This window comes from Drosophila miranda, chromosome XR, assembly GCF_003369915.1.
Source record: "Drosophila miranda strain MSH22 chromosome XR, D.miranda_PacBio2.1, whole genome shotgun sequence".
NCBI classification, from domain to species: domain Eukaryota; kingdom Metazoa; phylum Arthropoda; class Insecta; order Diptera; family Drosophilidae; genus Drosophila; species Drosophila miranda.
Window position 1 is genome coordinate 10,549,045 of NC_046674.1, and position 15,319 is coordinate 10,564,363.

Here is a 15,319-nt window from a genome sequence, read left to right on the forward strand (position 1 = left end):
TGTTTTTGCTGGCAGTACGTCCCCCACACTAGTTCGTAACAAACTGCTTCTTCTTGTTGTAAACTGTACGTCGTCGCTGCTATTCCTCTGCCACTGCCACTGCCTCTGGCTCTGGCTCTGCTTTTGGGCCTCTGCGTCTGGTCGGCCACTGCGTTTTGGGCCACTACTTTGCTTCGCTTCGCCTCGGTCCTCTGCTTGTAAATTGATCACACAACTGTCGACATTTTTTCCCGCTCTGTGTGTTGTGCTGTACTACTATTCCATTACATTGCTCCTTCCCTGCTCCATTTGTACTTGCACCAACTGTACCAAAAATAGGGTTCTGTAGAGGTTACACGTAGAGGTTCTGCAGAGAGACCATAGACCATAGGCCATAGACCATAGACCATAGACCATAGGAATCAACAAATCAAAATCCACCAATTACACATTTGTTCTACATATGTATTTCTTTTTGCCCACCTTTTCTGCCTGTTCATCGTTCCTCTTTTCAGCCCTATGGGAAAGTTGAATGAACCATTGGCTGCTCTCTGTCTCTGTCTCACTCCCCGTGTCGGTCGTCCCCCCCCCTCCCCACCACACTCCGTACTCTATCTACAGGGCTAGAGATCCCGGAATTGCTATTGGAATCTCTTGTTCTTGCTTTGGTTTTGGTTTTGGTTTGTATTTTTCACGTGGGTGAATTGGTTTTTTATTTACGCATTTCTCTGTTTTTATTCCCACTTTATTTTGCTCGTTTTGTTCTGTTCTCTTTCGTTTCGGTGTTTCCATTGTAATTGCCGTCACAAAACAACGCAATAAAGACCATGGGCTATGCCCGCTGTGGGGGCAAGTGGGTGGTGGCATATCGAATAGAACCCCGTCTTATCTACACATTTGAGTGCCAGACCAAAAATATGATATAACCATGGAAATCCGAATCAAAAGTAAGCCATAAAGAACTTGAAACAGGGCACAATGCTAATGGCGGTTTCAGGTGGGTGGCAGGTAATGCCAGAAGGGGTTTCAGATAGGATATTCCCGATATGTAGGCTTCATAGGTTAAAGTTCAGGTTAAGTTGTACTTTATTATAAACAAAATCGTTTGAATATTTATCGCAGACAACCCCATAAACAACATAAACATAGGCACCGCCATCCGACCAATCAATCAACCCTTGCGGCCGAAGAAAAGCCCGTAAAGAACCCAGGAATACCATGACATGCGTGTCTGGTGCGTGTGGAACCCCGTAGGAATGGAGTGAGTGAACGGAACCCCAAGGAACGGAGCAAGTGGGCGATGTCTGGTGTCTCTTCTATGGTTTCACCTGCCTCGAAAAACGGGGTCAAATATTCACTGGGTGCTGGCTATTGCCAATTGGTAGTAAATATTTCTTTGACTGTTTCTCTTCTTGTAGATCATCCTCTTTCTCTTTCTCTTCCTACTTCCTGCTCTCACGCTCTGCTCTCTCATCTCCGCCCCTTGTCAGGGAACACAAAAAACGGCTTTCCAGAGAGATCTCCTCCGCTCTGGCATATCCGCATCCACATCCGCACTTCACAGAGAGACAGACAGAGAGAGAGAAAGAGAGAGATACAGACCATGGCAGGTTTGCGTGTGCTCCGTCGACTCCGGGGTCCAAAGTCCATGTTTTGGCTCAAAGCATTCGCTTATAACGGCTCTAGAGACTCCAGTTGTTTCTTTTCCAAATACCCTACGCCACACAGAGACCATTACGTCTGTGGAGCCCAAAAATTGAATCTCAGTGTTAAAATATATCTTATTTGTAGAAATAAAGCCTTGAAATGTATCCACTTTCCCAAGACTCATTTTGGTCGTACCTTTGTATATATTTTTCCTATAGAACTGAACCATCTCCAAGGCACGATCTCTAAGGGTATCTATAGCTTCGTTCTCTCATTCTTTGTCATCCTTTCCTCTTTTAGTCGCTTTTTTTTTGTGTTTCTTTCTGTTGTTGCTTATTTTTTCAGCTTCAGTTTCAGAAAAGTTGGCTTGCAGTCCGTTTCTCTGCCTCCTCTGCTTCTCCTCTGCCGTTGCTGCTGCTCGGCTTTGGCGTCGGCGGCGCTCTGTATCTGTATCTCTGTGTCTGTTTTCCTCAGTCCGTTTTACTTTTTGCACATTGCATAACTGTTCATTAGCGAAGGCCGTTAACAACAATAGCTACAGCGCTACAGAGATACAAAACAGCAACAAAATGTTGCCAAAGCACGTCTCTCGTACGACAAAAAACAACTAAAATCTAAAAAAAATGTGCTCCAATGCCAAATCTTTTTACGACTTTAATATATATTTTATTGACCTGTATTTGTCGCTCTTTACCAAACAATAAACCAATCAAAATAATTAACAAAAAAAAACAATAATAAATCATTCAAAAAGATCGAAAATCATTGATCTACATACACCAATTGGGGATTGGGGATTGGGGATTGGGGGGGGGCTGTTCTCTATTCCATTCCATTTTCATTTTTGTCATGTGCCTCCACATAAACGTTGTAAATTACAGTTCCCCCTCCCCCCCCATTCAGTGGTTTCTATTGTATTTCTAACGTCGTAAAATTTACATATTTCTCTGTACATTTCTCAAGTGCAAAAATTCAATTCGCAGAAATCTATAGAAAACTGCATACAAAAAAAAAGCAAACTCGAACTTTGGCTGGGGAATGCATAACTGGAATTTCCTGAAGGGGTGGCGGATGGGGGGGGGGGGGGGGGGGCGCCACTCAACAGCTGGCGCTTAAATTGCATTCGCCAGTCGTCCGGGAACTGGCGATGGAAGTTGCAGCGATTAAAATAAATCATTAAATTATACAATATTTGTATTTACTCTCGCAGTGTTGATCTGTCGATCTGTTGATCGAGTGGAATGCACACAGAGATCCGAGATTCCAGGAATTTGTGATTCTATTTTCAGCTTTCAACAGGTGTACACTGGACTGGAGTGACTGTGGCTATAATTAGACATGGAATTCCATGGGAGAGAGAGAGACAGCTCTGCAAGTTTCGAGGGAAATGAAAACCAAATCAGACAGGTCAGACCCTTTAATCGTTGATGTTTTGTGAGGGAATCCCCTTTTAAAATTTTCATAGATATTTATTGGTTTTTCAGGAGAACCATATATACTCGCATTTCCGCATTCCTCGGAAAAACAAAGTCAAAATGTATTTTCCCCAGAATGATCTTCAAAAGATCTTCTCATTGCCTGTCCTCCCACCCCCCTTTTCTGCTTCTGTCTCCATCTCCTTCTCTCGTTCTCCTTTGAGTGATTGTCGGCTTTGGTTTTTGTCATCTATTGAGACTTCCGGGTATCTAAATTTGTTTCGCCCCCAAAAAATATGATATAGCTTTTGACATGGGGAATGTCTGCGCAGCAGCAACGGTGACGAAGGGCAGCAGAAATTCTAAATAAATACAATATGAAAATTACCACACAAAAATATGATGTTTTTGCCTAGAAGATTGCAAGACTTGGGTCTTGGGGGTACTCTATCCCCCCTCTCCCTCTCCCTCTCTCTCTCTCTGTCTTGACACTCTTGTCATTTCTGTCATTTGGCTTGCAACGAAGCCAAAACGATGACAAATTACTTAGAAAATGCAACAAAGTTGCAAAGTTGCAAAGTTCCACCCCCCCCTCTACGACCCATAGCAGGGGTAGGGGGCTGGGCTGTCAAAAAAGAGGGGCTATGGAGGGGCTGAAGAGTGGCGTAAAGATTGTCCGCAAATTGAATTTCCGCAAAAATCCCGGACTCGTGTATCTGTCGCTCTGTCTTTTGAACAACAATTTGCAACTGTTGCATGGAAGCCACAAGTAAGTCGTGCCCGTCTCCCCCCCACCGCACCGCACAACCCTGCTCCCTGCTCTCTGCGCCCCAAAAACGCAGCAGACATCCCCATTCATTCATTCTTCTCGTCCACACGCTTGCAGCACTCCTTCTTGCTCCTTCCATTTGCCCCCCTTTTTTTGGGTTGTTGTTTTTGTTTTTTGGGGAGCCTGCGCTTCTTCGTGTTAATTGCTGTCACATGACAAGAGTGGGGCGACAGGCGAAAGGATGTGTCTGTAAAGTGGATCAGAAGAGGGGCTGCCTCTTCTCGTTGGGGGGTTGGGGGTGCGGCAGTGTGGGGGGGTGGGTCGTGGCAGATGCGTTGCAGATGATGATGCCCCGACCCTCCACCCTTTTAGCCACTCGTTTTTCTCTTTTTCGGTGGCCCATTCCCGTTGATGATTCAATTTCGGGCAAGTGCAATCTGTCAAGGGGCTTGGGGGGCAGCCCCCACCCCCACCCCTCCCACTGTCATAAGTGATTTGTACAAAGTGTTTGTGTGTTTTTCCTGGCGCGCTTTTCATTTTCCTTCTCTCTCTGCCTCTCGTTTTTTTTTTGTTCATCTGACATTTTGTTTGACACTTAACGGACACCCGTCAAAGCGGACAGAGCGGCAGGAGCCGGAGAGGGGACCATCCATTGGTCTAAGCAAATGAAAGATTAGATAACAGATCCACCCGCCCCCCCACCGTTACTTTGATGCATTTACCGTTAGACGCAAGGCACGTGGCACGTGGCAGTTGCAACGACATCATCGATAACACTTTGTGGCAGGAAAACAGAAAAACCAACGGAAATTGAATTGAAACACAGAAATGCAACCGTGCGCTTATAGCAGTAGCTGCCATCTCGCTCTCTCTCTCACTCTATGGCTCTCTCTCTCTCTCACTCTCTGCCTGCGGACTACTACTGCAACGAAAATAACGAGCGACCGCAAAATGTTTACGAGCATCGAATAAAACATGCACAAAAATGTCATTAAAAAAGGAAAGAATGAGCCAGAAGCTTGAAAGAACAAGAATAAAACGAAGAGGGAGGAATAGGGGTGGAAGAAAGAACCGTTAGAAGTGCAGTGCAATGAAAGAGAGAGAGAGAAAGAGATAGTGGGATTTAGTGATCATCGGAATGCCCTATAATCACGATTTCTACAGAAAAGATCGTAATAGAGTTCGAATTATAGAAGTTTAGGGTTTATCCTCCCATTTTCTTCGCATAACTTTGGGAACTGTACAACACTGGAGCGGATTTTGGGTGTTTTACTATGGTTAAGCTCTAATTTTCTATTAGAACTACTATTCCCTTAAATATAGATTCAAATTCTTGTGGGGTTAAGAAAACTTAAGCTGCTTGTAGGAGCAAGGACCTATCTATGACCTTCCATCCAAGATCTAAGGATCCACCCCTGGAAACTTCTGAAATCGTTGCATCTTCAATCTTCGATCTTCACTCTGAAGATCCTCCAAGTTCTCGTTCCATTCTTCAGATCGTGGGAAGGGCATATAGCAGTCGTGGGATAATGGGCTCGATGGGCTCTCTCTTTTCCGATGATGTGACGTTCCAAGCGGAATAGATAGCAAATAATGTTGGGAAAGACGTTTTGTTGTTGGTGGCAATGTCGTAACTAGCTACATCTCCCTTACTCCACCTCTATATCCCTCCGTCTCTTTCTGTCTCTTTGATTATCGCTCCATCTCTCTCTTTCTGCTGTTAGTGGATTTTTATGCACTTGAGACGCCGCCATTTGGGTACTTGAAAAGTCTACACGCGCCGACATTTGGCCTAGACCCCGACTGCCAGAAGGCTCACCCCCCCTCTCCGCCCCCTGTTCCATTGCCCTCCCCTATTGATGGCTACCACGTTGTTTAAACACCTTTTTGCGCATTTCCCCTACCCCCCCTTCCTGACTCACTGCACCACCACTCACCTTCGTAGACACGCGCCTCTCTTTTTTCTATTTACGAGCAAAAATAAAAAAACTTACAATAAAAAACCAAAAGGAAAAAGAAGCAAAAAGTACAACAAAAAAATTACGATAATAGACAGACAAATAGCACGAGTGGAAAAGAGATAGAACAAATGGAATAACGGGCGGGGGGAGGAGGGGGTTGGGGTGGCAAGAGATAGAGAAAGAATTGAGAGCCACTCGGACACCCTTTTGGGGAGAGAGGGTATTACGGTACAAGAGTGGGGCTTTGCATACCCCCAAAGGCTGCTGAGAATCTGGATTCGATTAGGCCAAGAAGTCCCGATTCGGCTGCCCATGGCTGCCCCCCCCGAAAGTAGGACAAATCCTTCGTGCAGGGAGAGGACAATCGGATCATAGAACTTTACTTTGGGCACATTTTAAAGCCTTTGAAAATCGAAAGACTGTGTCCCACACCTTCTCTAAAAATAAAGACCACCCCTCTTGAAGGGTATTTAAGCCATCGGTTGCCTCTAACCCTCGCTTTCCTTCTTTGTTTTTGTTTTTGTTTTTGTTTCTGCTTTCAGTTGTAGTTTTTTACGTTTACTACAAAGTAAATGTCAAGTGCGAATCAACATACGAGTAGTGCTCGTGCCCTGTGAGTGTTTTCGAATGTGTGAGTGCTGTGAGTGTGCGAGTGTGAGTGTGTGTGTGACTGGGTGAATGTAATGCCGAGTGGGGGTATTGCTCGTCGTCTCTCCCTCTAGTAAAATGGCCTTGGGAACGTTTGTTAACCTCATTTTGATAAAGTAACAACAAGAAAAACACCAGCAACACCAGCAGCACCCAACACCAGGAAAAATATAAATAAAAATCGTTGCCTGGCACGTCAGCAGGTCCATAAAGGGGGTACGACCAGGGGGGGGGGGCCAGGGCAGGGCAGCGCGATGGGCGTGTGTGGGGTTCACTTAGGGGCTGGGGGTATATGTATGTAAACCAGGAAAAACATGAAAAATTCTCAAGCTGTTCGCACCACACACTTGTGCGAATGCGAATGCCAGTGCGAGTGCCAGAGTGGCTGCTGTCTGGGGCACAGTGTCAGTTAATAATTAATAAAGAAAGGAAAATATCAACAGAAACAACAGCAACACATTTAAGTAAAAGAAAGGGAAGGAGGGGAGCAGGGACGACGCAACAAGAGAAATGAGGAGAAAAGCTAATGGACACAGTTTGAATGCTCTGAAAGGGCAAGAAATTATGAGGTTTGAACAGCGATCGATGGGTAATCGATAGATTCAACAATAAGTCGATAGGCATAGTTACGAGTTACGCAGAAGAACCCCGTAGAACATCGAAAAAAAGGAGATCGATAAATAACTAAATTTATAAAAATATCGATATCGAAGCATAAATCGAAACATTCAATCGAAACTAAGATCGATATAAAGCATATACGTATAAAGATTATGGATATAGGATATAGATCAAGCCGCTATATCAATCAGCACTGCATCGTCTGCAAAGATTTGATTGATAGTCGATACATGAACGATAACTTGTATCGATAATTTATAGTTTCAAGCAAATATCGACTTCAAATCGTGGAAGCTTTGCCACCTGCATGAAAAATGCATGTACTCGCCTTTCAAGAAGTGTAATCGCCATGCCGCATGTGACTTCAAAGTGGTTTATGCTAGACTCCAGCAGGAACCAGAAACCAGAGACCAGGAACCAGGAACCAGGAACCCAATCGCCCGGCAATCGAAATGAAAAGCAAACATGGATTATAAGAAGCGGATTCTATTTCTATAAAGGTGTGTCCCAAGCTCTGGGCAAATATGTGTGCACATATCGTACATTTGATCAATAGAAAGCGAATCGTGCAATTAGCGAAGCTTGTGACTCTCGCGACTCGTTTGGTGTCTTGTGATTCTATGACTTTTGTTTTCCCCTAATTCTGGGAACGAACACACACCCCCACCCCCTCCCCCTCCCGCCCTGGGCACATCATTATGCAATGCCACAAACAATGGGTCCCCCGTCCACGAAAGATAAACCAATAGAAAACGCATAAATTACGTATACGCCGCGATGGCCGTCAATGTGGCGGGACGGGGGATGCAAATGCAATGTCAAAATAAATCAAATCAAATGGAATCGAATTGAATCGAATAAAATCCACCAATAACAAATCTGTTAATGCATTAATTTTTTATACAGCTCTTTTTTTATGCCAGGAATCCCCATCCCCCCGTTCCCCATTCCCCCCATTCGATAATTCGCGACTTATGGCGCCGCAATTTTGTTGGCCATTTGTTTTGGCCAAGTTTAATGACTTGGCGGTGAGAGAGAGAGGGAGAGAGATGGAGAGAGGAGTAAGTGTGTGGCGGTTGAGTAACCCCAAGCCAAGCCCCCCCACTCCACGATTGTGGGAAGTGGATTTTGGGCACACGCCTTCCCTCGTCTTCCAAGGTAGATCCACCGTGCAGGTAAGACAGTGCCGGATTAGGCTCCTCCGCGAAGCGGAGCACACCTCACCTTCGTCTTCGTGTTCTATTCGTTCTCGTTCTCCCCCTTTTGGCTGTGTGATTTCGCTCGTTCGATCGTTTTGCGCTTTTGACCGCTCTTGAACCTACGCGCCCGCCCCTCCAGCAGCCCACCTCCCCCTCAGAGGGTACCACTAAAACACAGCACATCACATCACAAACTCCGAAAGTGCGTGGCGAATGCCAAAGTCAAAACAGAAAATCATGAAATACTCAAGAAAAAAACGTGCGAAAAAAAAGCGAAAATTTCTAGAACATTCGGCAGCAGAAACAGCAACAACAGCAACAAATTATGGGTAAGGTTCCCAGCGCCATGTGGAGGGTTAATGACATCTACAAAATAAAACAAAAACCAACAACAACCAAAACAATAGCCCCCCTGCCTCCCTTCGTCTTTCCCTATTTGTAAGCCCCAAAAAATCAACAAAAACAATCTTTGAGTGGGGAACCGCACGAGTGAAACAAAAAGTGTCTTTGCTTACAAGGCTGCCCCCTCTCCCTCTCTCTCCATTCTACACACCTTATAGCCTATATCTGTGTCCCCTATCTCTATCTCTTCTCTTCACACCCTCTCTTCAACTTCTCTTCCCTTCCTTTTACCCTTCTCTACCACACAAAGATCACTATTTGTTGTTGTTGCTCTGCTGCCAATGTCATTAACATTTGAAGCACCAAAAAAAGCACCAAGTTCTAAGCGTCTTGCTATCTCTTTTGCACTTGACAGAACAAATTCTACGGACCCCCCGCCAGCGCCGCCCAGCCAACCCTGCCTCTATCCACCCAACCCCTACTCAAGAACAGGTTCGTTCTCCAAAGAACAACAACCTCTGTTCGAGTCGATGGCTTCCCACCAGCCACCGACCACCGGCCACCAACCACCCAACCCCCCTGAAGAACGTCCCCAACACATCGTTCATATGGTAGAACACCTTTTTTGGGGGGGCACAAGACGATCTTTTGATACTCTTTTGGGGTGGGCTGGGCTTTGGGGGTGGGATGGTACTCATTGGAATGCAGTAGGGATTTATGGGAGAATATATGAAGGGATATTGGTGGGTACATTTGATGTCTCATAGAAATGGATCGAAATGGATACTCTCTCTATATGTTCCCTATGGAAATATGTATAGGAATATCTTCTGATCTCACTATTGTATAAAAAAGTTGTAGGTCGCCCGATATTTTACTTATATCGAAGCGAGTGAGCCAGGGGTCGGCAACGGGCTTGCCCCCTAGTCTATGATTATTTATAGGTATTTTATATTTTATTTTATAATTATATCGAAGGAATAATACAGGGAAGATGGGTTTCCAGGAAGAATATGGTATGTGTTTGAAAGATTACAGCAAAAAGAAATGCCTCTCTATAGAGGCTTAGAGAATGGATCATATAATTTTTGGATATTATGGGAGAAACACTCACCTGTAATGTAATCCTAGGGTATTCCCATTGTGCTGTCTCGTTTCGCTTTTTTTTCTTCTCTTTCGCTATTATCTATTTTGGCAATGCTTCTCCACTATTCACTCCTTCCCTAGCCCTTCTTCTTTCTCTGCCCCTCGCTCTCTCCATTGGTCGGGCTGTCGGTGTGGTTATGTTCCACTTTTTAACGGGGGTATTGCGACTTAATCTGAAAAACTAGGAAGAAGAATGTTGAAATGCGGTTCGGAATCGGTGTTTAGGAGAGGGGAGGCAGGAGAGGGGACACGGGGGAGGGGCAACGGCAACAACAGCGGAAAACTTTTTCAAGTTTTATTGAACTTTGGCGCAGGTTCTTCTCTACAGCCCCCCTTACCCCCTTCGCACCTTTTCTACCACCTTTTTCTTTCAGTGTTCCCCCGTTCCTCTAGCCTCGTTTTCTTTTAGTGTTTTGTTTTGTTTTGCTGTTTTTTGTTTTTTGCTGAAATTGCGAAATTTATTTAAATTCTGTTTTGGCTGCTGTTTCGTCTCTCTCTCTCTCCCTCTTCTTTTTTTTTTGGGGGGGTTTCTTCTGTAATGAAAAGCGCCAACAAGCTAATGATGAAATATCTGCCAGACTTTGCACTGCGCAGTTTTATAGATATATAAATGGTTGGTATTTTTTTTTTTATATTTTGGGGCCAATACTCTGCCCGGCCCGTGACTCTTCAGATTGGGAGCTGGAGAGCTGGAGTGCTGCCGCATTCTTCTCGGGCGGCGGCGGGGTGCGGGGGAGCTGTTGGACTGGGGGAACGTGCCAGAAATCAACAAAAAAAATCAGTAATCGCTGGGGCAATGGAATGCGGCAACGAGAACTAAAGCGGATCGATCGGACGGATCGGACAGAACGGACAGATGGGACGACTCTGAGACTCCGAGAAGGTGTCACATGTGCGCTGTAGTAGCGCTCGTGTCGTCGTCGCTTCTCGTTGTTGTAGGTGTTGCTCTGGCAAACAGGTCGTATGCGTAATATTCAATGGTTTTTTTTCGGCATGGGGTTTATAGACGGGCAGGACGGGCCGGGCCCGGCCGGGCCATTGACTTTGGTTGGGTTGGCGGCTTTTGGGCCATAAACAGAAATGCCGTCAACGATCGAGGCCCATGAAGCCAAAAACAAATGGTTTTATCTGTGAGTCACCTTTTTTTAGGAGGAATTTCCATGAGATCAGAGTTCAAGATTGAAGAATCATTGACGGTATTTCTCTCTTTTGGTCAGGTGTTCTCTCTGGAAGATTGTGTCATGATTGTAGTTCTTGGATCTCGTACTACGGGGTTCTGAAAAGTTTCCATCAGTTTGGTTGAGATTTGAAGATAATTTCTGTGAAAAATTACAAAAATTCAAAGATCAAGATCATTTTTTTTGCAATATTGGCAAAGAAAGTTGTTTGATGGGTAGATAATCTTTTAAGATTCAAAGCAGCAAACCAATGACCTACTTGGAAAAGATCTTGTCAAAGATCTAAATATACCATTCTTCTAAGAGATCTTTTCCGTAGGACTAGGACCATTCGAGAACCTCATTAAAGATTCAATCCTTTATTGCTTTCGAAAGATCTTTAATCTCAGCCTTAAGATCTTTGATTCCAAATCCGAATAGCTCTAACAAATTGATCTTCAATGACCATTCCTTAGGCTTGAATGGATCTTGAGATGAATATAGCCTTCAGATCTCAGATTTTTTCAATCTTAGTCGCTGGTAGAGGTAGAGATCCGCTCTAAACCCAAGAAAGATCCATTTTGTGAGGCTTTTTCTGTAGACCAGATCCAATGACAATGGAAAAACAAAGATCTTGTGATCTCTTGTGGTATTACGCTTTCAGAGCCATGCCAAATCGAATGTAAACTCGAAAATTATCATACGTATGTAATCGTTGATTACCTTGCCATTTACGCACTTTCTAGTGGATCGTGGATCGCGTGGATCGCGTGGATCGATCGTGGCTCATCACAATCCTGATCATGTGACATGGGCCATGATGGGCCGTCAGTCATATGAGTGCGGCCCCCCACAGATCCATCAAGCAGCTGAGTCACATTCCTTCGGCGGATGATTAGCACACGATGGACAAAAATAAATAGCTTTAGTTTCTATTTACGAACCAGAAATAGAACCACAAGAAGAAAAGAGAAAAGAAAAGCCCCCACAAAAGATTGTATCTCATGATCGATTCGAGTCGATTTCATAATCGTATTTTATCTGCAACCAAAAAATACTTTCAACCAAAGGTCAGCAATGTTTTTGTGCCCGGCGGTCGGTGGTCGGTGGTCGGGTGCTATAAATAGTACGTGTCGTGTATCTGTATCTATATCTTAAACTGATTATCATGGGAGGGGGGGGGGGGGGGGGGGGGGGGGGGGGGGGAAACGGGAATGGGTATCGGCATGACGTTCAACGTTTTCAGCGCGGGGTATTCCCGGACGAGAAATGCTATAGAAACGAATCAGTTAACGAAACTATAAACAAACGGATATTGCTGTTTGTTGTTTACGACCCGTGATTAACACTTTGTCGCCGCCCCGATCGGCCCGACGCGAAATTCATGGAAATTCTCTACTCTCCCCCCCCAGTCCACCGCTCACCGCTCACCTCTCACCGTTGTCCAGAGAGAGAGACCTGCCGCGTGCCGGACACTGGCCTGCCATGAAACTTTTCATCACAATTCACACTCGTCGTCTAATCAAGTTGTTTGCCCAATAGTTTCTTCCACACACACACACACACACACGTAATTAACGTTGATGAAGCACACACAGCCCCACACACGACAGAAAACATAAAACATGAACACTCTCATACTCTCAAGCTCGAGAAACTGCCGTATAATGGTCGGTGGATACTATACGACCCCCTTCCTTCCTTCCTGCCTGCCTTCCTTCCATACTTCCTTATTTCTTAGAGGGAATGACTTGTAAATGACACTCTGAAATAAAAACAGGGTAGCACTTGGGGTGTATGATGGGTTTGGGCACTGGAAGCAGCCGATTTGGGCTTAACAGCTGGCAGTACTATGGAAATGCAGCACCTGCCGAGGTGCGCTGCTGCATGTCGAAGTTGTTTCTAAATTTCATTGAAATCCAATAGAATAAACATTCAATCCTACTACTTTTTTCATTATATTTAAACGATTAGAATATCAAAGACTTTCATCATAGGTTTTCCTATATTAGAGCTACCAAAAATACCTTTAATTCTATATGGACTCTGTCCTTCCAATTTGCTTTAAGTTCTTCCTTTTCCATAGGGCATCATCGTAGTCGCTTTACACACAAATTTTGTAAATTTTGTGTGTTTTGTTTTGGTTTTAATTTGGTTTTTTGGGGCGTGAAAAGTTCGAAGATCGCACCAATAAACATACACACATACAGGGAAAGAGAAAATTGTCGATTTCCAATGACTTTTACGCTTTTTTGATACCCTCAATGACCGGGTATTATGATTTTGAGCAGATCTTTAGGAATTACTTTGGAATTTTTAACCCATTCTTCTGACAAATCAAAGCCATGGTTAGATCCTATGATAAAGCGATCCGATCCATTACGATAATGAACTGGATTCTTGTCAATATCTGAGAATATCAGAAAGCTATTTGAAGAAAGCTGGAGATCGTGGCTTTTCCCATCACTTTTCGGCCTCATTCGGATCTGTTTTTTTTAGTAATTTGGGGCACCTCCCCTGCCTTAACGATTACCCCTCCCTTGCTCAATCTTCGGGTACGAGACTTTTGTCAAGTGTTTTTTGTATACTCGTATTTGGTTGTTGTTTTTTTGTATCGATGCGGTGGTTGGGGCTTCTGGGAATTTCTTGCCGTGCAATAAATAAAATAAGCAAATTTGCATTCAGCTCAAATACAAAAACAAATGCATAAATAAATGAAAGCAAATTCCAAAAATTTCGCACACACGACCTCAATGAGTCACAACAACAATTCCTCCCTCTCCCCCTCCCCCTCCTCGCCACACAACCGAACGGGACGACATCACCCGCCCTCCCCTCTGCCAGCCATCCAACCACCTCTCTCGATCCCCCAAATTGAGCCGAAAATAAATGTTGAGGCGCGAACAATTTCTGTAAGAAAAAGATACAAAAAATGTACGCGCAAAAAACGAAAAAAGAGAGAAAAACTTTGAAATGTTTTGTAAACAGAAATGTTAACCAACAAAAACAAGTTCGGAATTCCCTTTCTCTGTTTTTTGTGTTGTGCTGCCGCCTTTTAATTACAGCTAAAATATTGGCCACAATAAATTTGGCATCCGATTTTGGGGCGAGGCTCAGCGGCAACGGCGGCAACAGCGGCAACAGAGAGAGAGAGAGACAGAGAGAACAGGAGGACCGAGGACCTTTCCCCAGAGCTATTTATGGGATTGGCATCGAATGCCGATTTGGGTACGGAATGGGTTTATTGAACTGCCGTTTTCGGGTGGAGTGTTTGTCTGGTTTGTCTGTCATTCATTTTGCGTGGGGGGTCTCTCGAGCGGGGGAGAGTTTTTTTTAGAGAATATCAATGGATTCTCAGGGCTCTTTCTTGGGTAAAGATTTAGTCAGGGATCTTAGAGCGATCTATAGGATACAATCTCTAGAGTTTGAAGGAGTAGAGTGGAGTCTATTCAAAGTCATCGATCAGCGACTATCGTCTTGAAGGGATTTGTAGAGCCTTCTCTAAAAGGAAATACCTCTGGGAACTAATCTTCTACAGTACTGATCATTGATCATGGATCCTTTGGATCTTTGGGAGGGCTTTCATTAACTAAAGATTGATTTACGATTCCTCGATCAGTAGTTTAGGAAGACCTTTAGGCATCTTTTAGTTGATTTTTTTCCTCTATTTCTACTATTATTGAGATGTTTTTTTGTGGCACTCTCCTCCCTGTTCGCTACACCTCTCTCTCTGTCTCTCTCTCTCTCTCCCTTTTCGCCGCATTCCCTGGAACTCTGGACGCGTGCTGTGTGAAAGAGTTTTCCCGCAGATTCCTCCACCTTCTCCTCACTCTCTCTTGTCCCGCTGTGTCAGCACTCATTCTCTACCGATCCTCACCTGCCTGCTGCTCTGCTGAGGGTCCCTCTTCTGCTTCTGGGCCTGTTGGGATCGGATCTTAGGCCCCGCTGCTCATTATCCAACAAAACAATGCTATGCTAAAATCTTTCTCCTGTCTCGCTGTCTCCTTAAGCCTGATCATGCCCCTGCAGCAAGACTAAGTGTGTTTGCACATAATTGCAGCTCGAATCGAAATGCATTTATCCTGCCAGGTAGGCAGACACACAGGCAGGCAGGCAGGCAGGCAGGCAGGCCCAAGGAGCAGTCTTAAGGAGGCCCAAGAAGAGGGCCAAGGATGGCCTCTAAGGACAGATGCCCAACGATCGATCGACCGACCACCGCGTTGACGGCAGGTGCGCGAAATTTTCGTGCATTTTGCAAAATCGAGGACAAAACGAGGCCCAAAAGATCTGCACACAAATGAAATGAAATGAAATAAGGTTTAAGTGCAAGATGGTAGGACGAGACTCCGTGCAACGAATTCATGTAATTTGCCTGCTTTTTGGAGGGTCAGGGAGGCGGCAGCTGACATCTGCTCCTGCGGGAAGAGGCAGGAGT

General features: G+C 44.7%; 1 long non-coding RNA gene across 1 annotated transcript in view; it reads right to left on the reverse strand.

Moving 5' to 3' along the window:
• Window positions 1-9,695: 9,695 nt before the first annotated feature.
• The window catches only part of LOC117186768, a 41,704-nt gene continuing 36,080 nt past the window's right edge, over window positions 9,696-15,319 (reverse strand). Inside the window, exon 2 of the long non-coding RNA XR_004471678.1 lies at window positions 9,696-9,908. This is a non-coding gene — a long non-coding RNA (uncharacterized LOC117186768). The remainder of the gene's footprint in view (window positions 9,909-15,319) is intronic.